General features: G+C 46.6%; 1 protein-coding gene across 2 annotated transcripts in view; it reads right to left on the bottom strand.

Moving 5' to 3' along the window:
- LOC112554094 (C2 calcium-dependent domain-containing protein 4C-like) overlaps window positions 1-4,213 on the bottom strand; it is a 37,343-nt gene extending 33,130 nt beyond the window's left edge. The window contains exons 1-2 of one of the 2 annotated variants that reach the window (XM_025221695.1): window positions 3,511-4,213; window positions 2,743-3,261 (exon numbers count right to left, since the gene is read on the bottom strand). The gene's annotated coding sequence lies outside the window, so the exon portion shown is untranslated. Of the gene's footprint in view, window positions 1-2,742 lie in introns of both variants that reach the window. The other variant, XM_025221694.1, reaches the window with a different exon arrangement.
- Window positions 4,214-12,578: the final 8,365 nt, after the last annotated feature.

Here is a 12,578-nt window from a genome sequence, read left to right as displayed (position 1 = left end):
GTACCCCATTCCCGTCCTCCCACCCCACCCATGGCCAGCACGTGACCCTGATGTCTGTGTACAGAAAATAAAGTACATAATAACTGCACGTGAAGGTGTCGTGTCACAGAGTGCGAGACATCGTATTTAAGTCACATCCAGAGGACATTATCATTATCACTATCATTATCACTATCATTATCAAGTTCTTCACTCCCCCACCTCCACTCCACGTCCATGCTCTCGTGTTGTTTTGTCCCCCTCCCTCCTTATCCCCCTCCCCTCACACTCTGAGGCCCGTCAGTCGGTCCTGTGTGGAACTGTTTGACATTTCGCCTCTTGTTGGTTTCAGCAAATATGGCGGTCATGAGGAGTTGGCCGTTATAAGGCTAACATGTTGTGTCCCCCGCCACACAGGACAGACTAGTGCTTTGGTTTTAGTCTGTGCCGCCATTGGTCTCTGTCTCTCTCTTCACACACACACATACACAGGTATACACAATGACTATCTGTGGGTGAGCACGCACCAAGTGTTATGCTAAACATCACACACACACGAGCACACACACACACTGATGTAACGATAGCGTGGATGCAGGGTGATGACAGCAGACACTAATCTCAAGATCACACAATGTGGGAGGAGGACTGTGCACTGAAGACTGGCGTGAGTACTACTCAGCGACAAAGAGAAGCCGTTGCGATGGAGGAGCTAACCACAGCAATGTCGGCACAGCCATGGCGGCTCACCCCGGGGCCCGGTGCTGTGTGCAGCGGCACGTCTGTCGCAGCTGTCAGTGTAGCACCGCACAGCACCACACAGCACCACAGCACCACACAGCACCGCACAGCACCGCACAGCACCACACAGCACACAGCACCACACCACAGTACAGCAGGCGAACACAGCATGTAACAGTCACACCCGTCTGCCTACCACCCACCCGCTATTATCATACACCCCTTTGCCACTCATCCCACCCCGGGTGTTAAGGTCTCACCCTCTGCCCCAAACTCCAATGTCTTAGCATTCTCTGACTCGCAGGCCAGACCTACCTTGGATAAATATTTATCTGTATTTTGTTCTCTCCTAGAAATACCCGTAACAACAAAATACTGTCTCGCCCTGTAAATACTCAGACACTTGGAGGAATGAATATCCGACAGACACGTGCACCACCCACCCTGCATGTGTATCAACGTCAAGTCCCTCAACTCGTGTCTAACAAGTACTGGAAATCAGCGAAAACTATCTTGTTTCCACATCTTTGTTACCTAGCAACTAACTCATCCAATTATGAGCCCTTCAATTAGCAGATCTTACACATTAATTAGTGTTTACATATTTGTTTACAAACCACAACAACGTAAGCATCACTTCAAAGGTGTTAGCAGGCCGCAGACAGCTTCAAGCAGATTATCACAACATGCTTCAGCACTTAGGTTAATCAGATAATTATAATATATGTCATATATATCGCAACGGGCTCTACAGGAGTGATACCGCTCTGACAAACACGCAAAACACACACACACACATACTTAAATATTCAAATGCACTCACTCACACACACACACATAACACAAAGAGACAAGTGTCGGCAGCTGCGATTTAAAGCCGCCACCAGGCGAGTGTCACTTGAGGCAACTGCGTCCATCGGTTCTGTGACCAGCTGAGTAAGGGACTGCACTACCATGGAAACTTCCGCTCATGTCCGGCATGCGCGCACACACACCACACAGCGCTAACTTGTATTACGAGACAGATGTGTATAAAGCTTCCGGTTTAGTCTCAGTCATTGTTACGGCTCGCCGAGACTAGCAGCGGAGAACGGCAAGAGGCTAAGTGTTGGTCTCGGCAGACAGCCAGCCGTCCACCCACACACGTCTGTCCACAGATGGCCGGCAAGAGGTCATCACACACAGGCCGCGCACACCCGTTCACAAGACATCAAACAGTTTCAGTCCACGCTGCTGATACACGCTCATTCACGACGAGAAACTGTTACATTTGCAAATGATGGAAGTGGAGAAAATTATGATGAGATAAATTACAAGTCTTCAATAAAACGAGAATTTGTTCGAGAAAAAGCAAACTTGTGACCGGACAGGACGAGATGAAGCATTGTCGTCTGCCAAAGGAGGATGACCGGGTAGTCGCAATGTACCACTCGGGCGCCACCCCACTGACCAGACTAAATATCACGAGGGCTTGACCAAAACATTGCTGGACACTAGTACAAAGCTACTGAAGGACCTCGTGCTGTGACAGAACTTGATGTCAGCCATTGGACACTCGTACAGTCACGTAAACGAGGGTGACATACGACAGGTTGAGACTCGCGTCAGTCGATTGATACCCGAGTCATCAGACTGATCCTTCAGCAGCTTTCAAATCAAACAGCGAAAGCAGTTTTACAAATTCGAAAAGCACTGGAAGTTGAAAATTTACAAGAAATACAAAAATACAGAAAGTACGCTGGCACCTGATGTACTCTGACCGGATGGCCTTACGACCTCTGACCTCACGATCATCGGCCAGGTGCTACATCACTTGCACCGACGGACGTATTGAAGCAGACTTCAAGAATCATTATGGGTATTCAGGGTAAGTAATGGAAGACAGTATTACCGCTGGGGACAAACAGACATGTCTGTTATTGATTGAGTGAGAGAGAAACACAGAACAAGTGTCGACATGTAACACGTCAGCATAAACAAACAAATAAACAAACACCAAGCAAGGACTCAAAGCAGGCTTACCTTGGACGAGGTGCTGGCTGTTCACTGCCACGCGCTGTCTGTTCACAAGCAATGTGCTGTGAAGCACAACGAGTCGTTACGTAATTTCCTCTCTCGTTCTGCCCACGGGCGACTACTCTGCATGTGTGAGCGAGAGGATTAGCTCCCCCGACACGCGGGAGCGAGGTCAGCAATGAGCCTCGTGCACGTGGGCGCCGGTTCACGGGTGGCGCAGGTCTTTGCCGCGGTTTCCACGACGACCAGCTCGGCGTCCACGGCCGATGTGAGTCTCGTAAAACGTCGTTAGTGGCGAGGTGGCCAGCAGCGCCAGGCTTGTAACGGGACTCGCATGTCGGGTATTTTGAGACTTAACTTTATTTAGGATCCCTTGCTGCCTGAAAGGCTTTCTCAAAATAGTGCTCAACACAATCCCACAGAGAAGCACTTTTTGCAGATTCCTGAATTTGGAGTCGATGTTCCCCACAAGATGTTCCCCTCGCCTGCCTCGCGAGCCTCTAGCACGAGCCTGACGGTGGAATGCTGAAACAAGTAGAGCCACGGGTAGTTTAATTCCTATCACCTCCAAACAACTAACAACTACTTTTCTTAATCATCATTTTAAAATCCTGGTGTAATATTTCCTCGCTTGTGTCTGCATTTGTCTCTCGCTGTCGGAGCCGGTAATTTATCGCCGACGTTTTTCAACCAATCAAATCTCATCTTTTCTTCCCAAAGTTCCAGCACTTTGTTTCCAGAAATCGTTCCTAATTCCAGAAATATGTTGCAGACCTTGCAGGTATTGTGTCAGCGGGCGACAAATGTTCAGAAGCCGCTGTCAGCAGCAAAGCTCCACAAGTGCAGCCAAAGGTGAAGACGATGTCCTGAGGTCCGCACACGAGGGCTGCAGTCACAAGTCTGGCACCAAGGGCGAGCCACTGTGGCGAGCACAGCGCAGGGGCGAGCACTGAGGGCGAGTCGCGGTGGTGAGTGACGCGAGATGTTGACGCGAGGGAGGGCGCGACCGAGTGGCAATGGCCGTACATAGCGTCGTCGTCGTCGCCGCGGTGTCAACGCTGACGTCACGGGGGGAAACTCCTCAGCCAGCGCCGAGCGCGCGCTCACGCACTTGCAGTTCCATCTGTTGCGTTATCTATTATCGACCCAATCTCGTCGCTGTTCGCCCGCCGCCACGGGCGTGCGCGCTTCCTTGATGCACACACGTACGCAACACAAACGTACACACACACACATACGCACACCATCATACACATGCACGCATTCATTCAGTGTACGTCTGCATGTCCACACTGAGTGGTGTTCACCGATCGCCAGACACCGACTGTGGATCAGGAAGCTCAGTCAGGCTTTGCTGTGTTAAATTAAATAACGGGCTAGCCAGTGAGACAGGTGCCCCTCCCCGTCACAGACCACAGGTACGTGCTCGAGCTCACAACGCACCCACAAGTCTTTATGTCAGCCACCCTGTACCCAGCTCCTTACTCGGGGTCCTGCGCACACAAAGAAACTCGCAAATAAAAATACAAACAGTCGAATACAGATTAAAAGAATGAAGAAAATAAATAAATATTCAGAACACAAAATAAAACTCCAGTGCACACAAACTACGCACACAAAGCTCTGTAGATATTTATTTACACACTACACATAAATACTCAAAAGACAAATAAATATTTATAACAAACACAAACGTGCACAACACGTGTACAGACATTTACCAGCGTGTCTCCTGTCACACAGGTTCAGACAAACTCATGTTCACGACACTGTGTGCACGTGCATGTTGACCCCTGACCAGCGGCCTTGACATTCTTGTTTGTCTCCAAGTTGTTTGTTTATTGTGTCGGTAGGTGACTGTCTACACGTGTTTCGTGCTGTGAATGTTTGCGGTGAGTGGTTTGCTGGGGTCACTGCCACCACCTCCTGCCTCCCGCCTGGTCACGTGCTCACCGAGGTCGCTCGATCGATAGATGTGATCACAGAGAAAACATTTCTTGATGTACTCTTGTTTTCTGTCTTCACCTACTGCTTTCTGTAGCCGCCATAGCTTCCCGAGATGGTCAAGCAGACGAGACTGGGTGTGACGTCAGTCTGGGTGTGACGTCAGTCAGAGACGTACAGGAAGTGTCTGACGTCAGTTCAAGCGTACAGGAAGTGTATGAGGTCATTGTGACGTCAGTCAGAGACGTACAGGAAGTGTCTGAGGTCATTGCGAAGATTTGACGTCGTCATCGGTGGTGTCACGTGAGTTTATTCAGGTTTCACAGTGAACTTGTCACCTCACAGCTGTAAAAATTATAGAAAACAGTCTGTGTCACGGTAAGCAGTCTTGGTCACATGTCATAAGGTCACGTGACGGAGAACCAGACTTCGTCTAAGTAAACCAAAGAGTCGGATGTCATTTCTCTTCTTAAACACAACATGCTACACAACCTTCAACCTTTCCCACATGAACAGACGCGAGAATAGACGAGATTCAAGTGGATCCTACTGTGTACGCCATTCTGAGCAGCTTTATTTTGCCTTGACAATCCCTTTAATGTGGAACGAAATGTCTCCGTGACATCACGGTGTGACGCCTCCACTCAGTTCCGCCAAAAACACTGGACACTTCTTAAAATGTTCTCGAAAAATCCCCATCGTCCTTTAGATAGACTGAGTGTCACAAACTGTAAACTGAAATAATAAAAATAACAACTACAACAACATAATAATAAACAACCTAATAAACATGTGTCTAGGGTTAAAAATCAAAGTTCTTTACAGAACATTTCGCTGCACATGCGCTTTAAAAGCAAACAACCTTTTTCAAACTCTTAGAGCGAGTGCAAGGGTCTCTGATGGCGACAGACACGCTGACTGGTCGTCTGCCACATTCTCTGGGCAATGTGACGTACGAGTTCTCAGAAGTCTGTAGCCACAGCAACTAGTGATCTCTAGTCACAACACTTTGTCCCAGTGTAAACTCTGAAAGTTTCTGCTTCCAATGTTTCACAAAAACTGTTTTAAAACGCTGGCACAGCAGCATGATGAAAGAATCGCTTTGTCGTGATGTTACGAAATGTCAAAGAAAGCGCTGCCTACGCACATGTCAGACCCGGGGTGGAAGTGACTGTGCCCTCTGACCTTCTCCCGCTCGCCTGCAAGCCACGGACAATCTACAATTTACAGACAAGTCTCAAATTCACATCTGAAACGCGGAGTTTCCTGTAGAATTAAAAAAAAAAGTTTCTCTCGTGACATTTGAGATGACCCGAGCGGGGAGGACTTGGCTTTCTGAGACTTGTAGCCCTATCACCAGATCTTTTCGCCTCAAACAATAAACAGTCAGCTGACTGCTGCCACCACCCTGAGTAAAAGGTGTGGATGGTGATCCACAAGGTGACATGATAAACGCTCAGAACTACGAATGGTGTGCTTAGACTGTCGCTGGTGATTGCAGACGACACTTTGTCAAGATCAGAGGACATAACTCTGCCGTGATCAGGGGACATAACTTTACAATGATCAAACCATTATCTCGCTCACAGTCGACAGTCCATTAGCAAGGGATGGGAAGGGCAGGACTAATCATGTATTCCATTCTCAGATTGTTCAAGAGGAATGGCGGGGAGGTTCGCGTGGGAAATAATCTCAGGTGTTTCTAGGTAAAGCTCTCTCACCTGTGCAGGCGCCTTGTTTATTATTTAGGAGTGCGCATTATGTATTTGCCGTTTACATCCACAGGCTGCATGTATAAGTGAGTGTCTGTGGACTGTATTTCCTCTCAGGTCTTGTGTGTTCCCCAATGTGTGATGTGTGTTATCCCGTGTGTACTATGTATTCCCCAGTATGTACTGTGTTCCCCAGTCTGTACTGTGTGTTCCCCATGATGCCCTGTGTATTTGAGGGATGTGTCTGTCTCTCGTGACATCACATTAAAGTTGGCTTAAGAGCACGAGGCCACACACTCACTAACCCCGTGGTATTGCTCAAGTCCGAGGTCGTGTGTCAGCGGCTGCCATGCTGCACTGGAGGCGGTTAACCCCATGACATCTATCACAGAGTGCGGGACACCAGTCACAGGTATTCTGCAGCGCAACCTATCACGACATCAGCAGACAACTCCGTCAGGAACATGTTCACCTGATTACACCCACACACACACCCTGGTGGTCGTTGTACTGACATCCGGGTACAGCTGGAACGTACGTGTCGTACGTGTGTCGACAAGAGGTCACCCACTCCCCCATCTCTCCCTCTCTCTGTCTCTCACTCTGTCACCAGCTCTCCTCAGCGGCATAAAAAAAGATTCGTCACCTGTTGGCTTCTGTCACCAACAAAGGGAGAAGACAGAAAGTGGTGTGAAAGTACAAATGAATGCAACCAGACACTAAAGTTATGTCTCAATCAATACAACTTTTAACTTCCTTCATTCCCTCAATCATTGTAGGTCAGGAAGTATACAGTGTGGGTCGTTCAATCTTTTGTAGGGCACTCAGTGCAGGTCAGGTTCTACTACCTGGTACTAGTCACCTTGATAGACAAGTTACAGCTGTCTGTCAGTCTGTCTATTATGATAGACAAGTTACAGCTGTCTGTCTGTCTATTGTGATAGACAAGTTACAGCCGTCTGTCAGTCTGTCTATTATAATAGACAAGTTACAGCCGTCTGTCTATTATGATAGACAAGTTACAGCCGTCTGTCACTCTGTCTATTATGAGCTACACAAGATCAGCGCCATACGTCACATTCTGTCTACACGCTACCAACATCTTGTCTGTGTTTGTTTTATCCAGACATGATTACTACAACTCCTTGCTTGCTGGCTGCCCTGTATACCTCCTTCACACACTCCTTGCTTGCTGGCTGCCCTGTATACCTCCTTCACACACTTGCTCGCTGGCTGTTTCTCAGTTCTTGCTACTTGTTCATCTTTGTGTTTTTCTTTGTTTGTCTTCTACTCGTCGTCAGCAGTTATTCTTCCTTCCCTCCTATGCTGTCCGTGTCTCATTCTTGTAAGCGCTGAGCACCTCACGAGTGTGAGTAAAGTGCGAGTAGAGTGTGAGTCTGTGCTACCCAAAACTCTCGTTTGTTGTTATGTCTCCACATCATATTTATATTGTAATGTCTGCCTCATCACCTGACGACCGCTGTCTCAACACCCACATACCGGTCGTCAGGCTCACGCGCCAAGGAAGGAACGACTTCATACAGTTACGTGTCGTGGAGATGCAGCGCTTGTGGTACGTCACATGTGGTGACGCCACGTGTGTTACGTCTTTGCTCTCTTATAAACTGTGACCCTGAATTGCTGCTACCTGTTAATATGCAGTATTATATTGCAATATACAGCTGAGCCGCATACCGGGTCACTGTGTACTGACACTAACGTGACCCCTGACACTCACGTGACATCACACGGGCGTGACGCTCAAAAAACTGCAAGATGGCTGGGTGGACAAGGGAGCAGGGGACACAATCATGCTGCATTCCTCACAATCAAATCTCGCTGAGCGCTGACAGCAGCTCCCCCTGGGAAGACGGAAATCAGATTGGGAGGGACGTGAAGCCCTGTTTATTCACCACACAGCTGACCCTCCTTGTCGCGCGCACAAGTCGCAAAATGTTTTCAATGTTCAGCATAGAGTATAGAATACACTAGAAACATCTCAGTACACTTGCAAACAAACAAACAAACAAACAAACAGAGAAACACAGTGGAGAGAAAATAAAGCGAATCATTGAATGCTGCATTGCGACTGCTATAATTGTGCTTATATATTTGTTCTTGGACAGGAATTTACCGATTTCCTCACGTCGGACATAAGTGCATCTACGTGCTTATACACACGCTTTGTTTCTTTGACCACCTCAGTGCTGCACACACACACAGACTGATAAGAGTACTCGCTCACAGCAATGTCAAAAGATGGCCGCCTGACATCGTTGCTAAGCTCACGTCCATCTTTTAGGCCAAAGGTCAGGGTCATTACTGCTAGCCTCGGTCTCCCACAAAGGTTAGCGATTCGCTCAACAAAAAGCAGCGAAAACAGGGTTTTGTGTCTGCTACAGCCACCACTCTACGCATAGTACGACAGACAGTCATGTCTGGCTCAGCCCCACGACGTAAATGAACGTACTGAAGACGTAGTCACTTCGTCAACCGCTCCTCCCACTCCTGTGTCGCCATCTTGTGGCCGTTGTGGCCAAGCACATGTCAAAGCCAGACATTGGCAGCCACCTGTTGTACACATATCATCATGGAAACGTCAGGTGTGCAGTGACACTGCATGGAGCACCAGACTGCACTGACCGACACTTGCTGACTGCCACTCCGCCAAGATTTCTGTTGACACTGGTCACCCAGTCTGTCAGTGACATGTCATACCGTCTCTGCCATCAGTGCCGGCTGTACATAATAGGTCAACCTATACAGGTAAAGGTAATACGGAAACGAACGAATGACTGAATGAAATAAAGGAGGAAAAAAGTAGAGAGTGAGCAGGGAAGTGCAGACTGGGGGACTGGACAGACGCTAGAGAGCTAAAGGAAGGGAGACAACCCACAAAGGTGTGGTGAGTACAGCACTGACGGTAGGTGGCGCTGTGTTGACTGAACGAGAAGCTGACGTGGACAGCTGACTGCTGTATGAACACATTTGCACGCACGCACACACGTGCACGTCAGATCAGACCCTGACACGTGCACTTGACCATCCTCGAGAGGGCAGCACGTGGCAAGCAGGCGTTTTGATGACGTCATCACGTTGTGAGAGGTCTTGCTACGTGACCTGAGAAACGTCGTCGCTGTCAGGCGGACCTTGTGATGAATCGTGACCTGAACGCAGCAACTGGAGAGAGAAGCCAGCGATGTCGTGAACAGCGAGCCTCACACGTCGGTCTGATTCAGTCTACCACGTACACTACGTCAACAACAGCCACACAAGACGCCATCCACAGCTCGCCCCACCGTCTGCACCTGCCGCGCAGCTTTCGGCTCAGCAGCCTGCCTGTACCTGCGCATGTGTCTGACGTGACGTGTACCTGTGCATGCGTCTGACTGTCCAGCCTGACAACCGCGCGCCGTCAGGTGAAGGTACCGCCGTAAGGTCAACACGCGAGGGTTTAAAATCAACGCAAACGCTGACAGGACGTAATTACGTTAAAGGACGTGAACTGTAGGAATATAACAAAACTTGATTCAAACAAAATGGTTGACGACGACGACGATGATGATGGTAAGTTTTGCATCCATCACAAAGATGCTCTTTACGCACAGCAAGACAACCAACAACAGCAGAGGGTTGGGGAGGTGGTGAGAATAGAAGAGAAATGGGGAAAGTTGTTGACAATATCATCCATTAGTCCTATGTACGTCTTCCTACTGATTGTGTGTAGATGTCTTTCTGTAGATGTGTCCTCCTATGGGGTCTGACCCTCCTCCCTGGCTCCTGGTGAGGCTTGCTACTGGTCCTGTCCATGGCTTCCTGTGATGTACATGTGCTGAGCTGTGCACTGGGTATTTGTGGAATGTACGACATCGTCTACTCTTACAGCAATGAAGCTTTCGGGGCTTCGGTACGGTTTGAAGAAGGAGGGGGTGGGGGCATAGAGTCTCCATAGTCCAGTGAACTTCCGGTGTGAATACGAGAAGCTGTCGACACGGTCTTATGATGTTTTGAAAGGACACCTGAGACGTGTTGCATAGGCGTAGCGAATCGAGCGAAGCTAGCCAATCTAGCCGGAAGTGTAAAGAGCGCGCCCCTACAAGCTAGCGAACCTAGACCCCTAGCGTAGCAAAGCTAGCGGCCTTTGGAGGTCCTACGCTTGCTATTCAAAATGGCCGACTTTGTTGTCGGTTTCAAGTTTGCAGATGAGAGTTTCTTTGATGCTCCCGTTAAAAAGGAGTATTGGACCGGATACAAAGTGGTAAGTATCTTTTAATGATAAGTAATAAAAATACTCTATTATTTATGTGGAAACATATTTATTTGTGTAGCGGGAGCAATTTTAGACAATGTGTAGTCGGATTGGCGTTTGCCGAGTACGAGCTTTACGATTAAGGCCGTGTACAAAGTGGTGTCTTTTAACGATTGCTATTTAAAATACCCTATTATCAAGGTTGACAAAATATTCACATGTTTAGCGAGAGTAATTTTATAACAACTTGTAGCCCCGACAGTATCCTCCAATCTGCAGTCTCCGCGTGTACCGGCCTCTTGTGTGTGTGTTTAAAGTTTTAGTTTTCTGCTTTCTAGTTCCAAAATTTATTATCTCAAGTTATGAAAAGGCTGAAGGTGGTGATAAAGGTAATTTTTCAGTGTTATAAATGCCATGAAGAGCTGTTATAATGGAAGGCTTTAATGATTTTCACAAATAACCCAGCTATGAACATATTGTGCACATTATTGAACTGTCCTTCCAACAGAATAAAATAGTACAACTACCCTATTCTTTGATGTTTAGAATCAAAGCTTAAGTTTGAATCTGATACTGTTGCATTTACTAAAACATAATCACTATGTTATTCTGGTTTTTATTTTTCCTGTTTTTATTCCTGATTAATTGATTTCATATTTTTAACAGAAACGAATGTGGGAAATCAATGGACCAAGGGGGCAGTACTTTTCCTCATGGACACTTATGCTGAACATAAGGAGCAATTTGCAATTCCAACTTGAAAATAGAGGTATGGAAGAGGATTGCTTCGGAAATGGCATCCTCAGGATGCCACTTTGCTCCAGCAGCACTTGAGAAAAAAATGGAGCAATATGAAAATATGGTGAGTTCCTACAAAATCATTGGGCTTTCTGTCTTAGAGTGCAACATTTTTCCATAGATCTGAGAAACAAAACATCGCAGGTTTTTAAGGTTGTGCAAGTTCTTATTTATTTGTTACCACAATTCATTCATTTAACCTGTAAACAAGACCCCACCAGTATCAACCAAGCTTTAGTAGAGATTTTTTTGGTAGCCGTGTGAAATTAGTCTGGAGACATAATGATATGTAAGCATGTTTGGTACTTGTATCCCAACAGGTACAAGCTATATTAGATTTCAACAAGAAAACGGGCCAGGGAAGATCACGATGGAATTTCTATTCCAGAATGGCTGAAATCTTGGAAGGAGACCTTTGTTCATCCCACCACTGACATCATCATCACTGGGGAGTGTAAAAGGTGAGTGAACCATTATATAACATAAATAAGCAAGTAAAGCATAATTTTATTATAGCCATATTTAGTAAAACATTTGACAGTTCAAGTATTGTTTAATGCTTCTTTTCCTACAGGTATTTGGGGAGGGTAGTGACAAAAGTCTGTTCTGCCACAAAGAGATGAGTAGATATGTAAAAAGCTCAGTTAGGAACTTTTTGTATTCATGCACTGTTCCAGCAAGAGCAGTTACCATGGGCATACAGGCTAGACATATTTGGGTTTTCCATGCCCATATATTGGTCATAATTCATTAATATTTATTTTTTCAGTAAACACTCTCTCCGAGATCTCCAATACCCAGCAATGTGCCACCCCTACAAAGAAGCAAGAACAGCAAGGAATGTCTCAGGAGACTCCTCACCTCTCCCAGTATCGGTTATTAGTACGACCCTACTGAATAAAGAATATTGTCACTGTCTTGATTTTAGTACTAAATAAAAAAACTTACACGCCCTTACAAATGTCTTTTTTCTTTTTCACTGTGACCGTTAAAAACCAAAAAATCCTGATTTACCTGATAATCATGTACACAATGAAACACACTTGTTTCTACCATGAATTAGTAAAATCAAATGAAAATTTATTATATGATAAACACATTACATGATAATCAAATGAGAAATTATAACTGGAAAAGTG

The sequence above is a fragment of the Pomacea canaliculata genome, linkage group LG13 (genome assembly GCF_003073045.1).
Source record: "Pomacea canaliculata isolate SZHN2017 linkage group LG13, ASM307304v1, whole genome shotgun sequence".
Classification (NCBI taxonomy): Eukaryota; Metazoa; Mollusca; class Gastropoda; order Architaenioglossa; family Ampullariidae; genus Pomacea; species Pomacea canaliculata.
The sequence above is the reverse complement of the archived record's forward strand: the minus strand, read 5'-3'. Positions and strand labels throughout refer to the sequence as shown.